The sequence below is a fragment of the Mandrillus leucophaeus genome, unplaced genomic scaffold (assembly GCF_000951045.1).
Source record: "Mandrillus leucophaeus isolate KB7577 unplaced genomic scaffold, Mleu.le_1.0 Scaffold381, whole genome shotgun sequence".
Classification (NCBI taxonomy): domain Eukaryota; kingdom Metazoa; phylum Chordata; class Mammalia; order Primates; family Cercopithecidae; genus Mandrillus; species Mandrillus leucophaeus.
Genome location: NW_012104043.1, coordinates 536,248 through 539,009, shown reverse-complemented (window position 1 = coordinate 539,009; position 2,762 = coordinate 536,248). Strand labels below are relative to the sequence as shown.

The 2,762-nt window shown below is 38.8% G+C and overlaps 1 long non-coding RNA gene across 1 annotated transcript in view; it reads left to right on the top strand.

Annotated features, from left to right (window-relative positions):
- The window catches only part of LOC105547223, a 57,427-nt gene that overhangs the window by 39,519 nt on the left and 15,146 nt on the right, over positions 1 to 2,762 (top strand). The window contains exons 2-3 of the long non-coding RNA XR_001007193.1: positions 143 to 218; positions 2,231 to 2,352. This is a non-coding gene — a long non-coding RNA (uncharacterized LOC105547223). The remainder of the gene's footprint in view (positions 1 to 142; positions 219 to 2,230; positions 2,353 to 2,762) is intronic.

The window sequence follows — 2,762 nt, the reverse complement described above, 5'->3', positions numbered from 1 at the left end:
ATAGCTACTCCTGCTCCTTTTGGTTTACATCATCATGGATATCTTTTTTCATCTCTTTTTTTTAGTCTATATGTATCTTCATAGGTGAAATGTGTTTCTTGTAGGCAATAGATCATGGGGTCTTGTGTTTTCTTCTATTCAGCCACTCTATGTCTTTTGATTGGAGAGTTTAATCAAACAGAAGAAGTCTTCCACTGTAGCTACCACAGCTGGGAACAGTGAGTTGTTATATTTGCTACAATCAATGAGTCTACATTGACACATCATTATCACCCAGAGTTCATAGTTTACATTGGGGTTCATTCTTGGTGTTGTATATTCAATGAGTTTTTACAAACATATACTTATTAAAGACTGCATAGTACACCACGGGGCTATGGTCTCAATATTGTTTGTCCCCACCAAAATTCATGTTGTGGACTGGTCTCCAATGTGGCAATATTGGCAGGGCAGATGGTGTCTCTAAGTGATTAGGTCATAAGATGAATTAATGTCCTTCTCACAAGATGGGGTTAGTTCTCATGGGAATGGATTAGTTTCTGAGACAGCCGGTTGTTATAAAGTGAAGGTGCCTTTGTAGTCATTGAAATACAAAAAATAAATAAAATGATGTTGCTTCTAGTGTTTTGCCTTTTCTCATACAAACCTGGTTCACCTTCCATTTCTCCATGTTTTGACCAAGTATGAGGTCCTTATTGGAAGCTGTCAGATGTGGCTGCCTAATCTTGAACTTCCCAGCTTGAAGAACCATGAGCTAAATATATCTCTTTTCTTTATAAACTTCTCAGGCTCAGGGATTCTGTTATAGCAATACAAAATAGACTAATACACATGGTATGTATTTATCATGAGTACTTTATACTGTTATTTGAAAATCCATCTTCAAATGTTTTCTATTGTATACAATCTAGATAATGCAATGTGTGTTAAAATTCTTGCTCTTTAAACTTATAAATCAATACGAAAATAAGATTGATTCATAAAACAATACAAGAGAATGTGAATAAGTAATTGTGGAAGAAGAAATATAAATGGTCTATATAAAATGAGAAGTTGCTCAACCTCATTAACAATCAATAGAGTGAGAGTTGGAACAAGACATCAGTTTTGAGAGCTATAGATTGATGGATATGAAAAAGATTGATAATATCAGGGATGACTGCTATAAACTAGGGCTGTAAGGGCAAATTGCTGTATCCTTCCAAGGGGACAGTAGCAATATGTAACAACCGTTAAAATGCACAGACCTTTTGCATTATGTTTAACTTTGTATACCTGCTGTAATAGCATTGTTATGTTAAATAGTTCTTATCTTTTAGAGATAGATATTGAAATACTATGAATGAAATTTTATAATAACTTGGATTACTTCAACATAGGCTGGTGAGGGCCAGGCTCAGTGACTCACACCTGTAATCCCAGCACTTTGGGAGGCTGAGGTGGGTGGGTCACTTGAGGTCAGGAGTTCAAGACCAGCCTGGCCAACATGGTAAAACCCCATCTCTACTAAAAATGCAAAAATCAGTTGGGATTGGTGGTGCACACCTGTAATCCCAGCTACTCAGGAGTCAGAGGCACAAGAATCACTGGAACCTGGGAGGCGGAGGTTGCAGTGAGCCAAGATCACGCCACTGCACTCCAGCCTGGACGAGAGAGTGAGATTCTGTCTCAAAAACAAAACAAAACAAAACAAAACAAACAAACAAACAAAAACACCAAACAAAACACGCTGGTGAGGAGGTGAGGGGAAAGTAGGTAAGAGTATAAATGAAAGAAGTGTGGCCATGAGTTCATGTTTGTTGCATCTGGGTGAAGTGTTTCAGGTCTTTATTTAGAAGTTTGGCAATGTTTCTATGACCAGAAATCTGCCATAGGAACATAACTCTTGTCTATATCAATTAGCCTATTGTAAAATTGGTTTCATGATACCTTATTTTGCTTAAAGTTGAAGTTCCCAAGAACATATTGGTGACATTAGGTGAGGACTTACTGTATAGAACATTTGCTCAGATTTACTGTGTAAGTATTCTTTTTTTTTTTTTTTTTTTTTTTTGAGACAGAATCTCGCTGTATCACCTGGGCTGGAGTGCAAGGGTGAGATCATAGCTCACTGCAGCCTTGAACTTCTGGGTTCAAGCAATCCTCCTGCATTGGCCATCCAAGTAGCTAGAACTATAGGTGTACACCACCACATTTGGCTGATTTTTCTTATTTATTTATTTATTTTTAGAGCTAAGGTCTTGCTATGTTACCTAGACTTGTTTTGAACTCCTGGGCTGAAGCAGTCCTCCCACTTTGGCCTCTCAAAGTGCTGGGATATCGGACACGAGCCACCTGCCATGCTTGGCCTATGTGAGTATTCTTAGTTGTCATTATTTACATTGTACTGCAGACTAAATGTTTGTGTCCCCTCCAAATTCATATGTTGAAATCCTAACCCCCAATGTGATGGTATTAGCAGGTAGGGGCCTTTTGTAGCTGATTAGTTCATGAGGGTGGAGCTCCCATTAATAGGATTAGTGCCCTGATGAAAGAGACCCCAGGGAGCTTTCTCATCAACTTTCTGTCATGAAAGAAAACTGGGTACTAGGAAGCAGGTTCTCACTAGGCATCAAATCTGCCAGTACTTTGATCTTGGACTTCCCAGCCTCCAGAACTGTCCTCCTTATTCATCCCTCAGTGGTGAGCACCTGAGGTGACTTAGCAACAGTTTTGTACTTTGTGTCAAATGGACAAATGTATTCCCACTGGCCCTTTGTGTG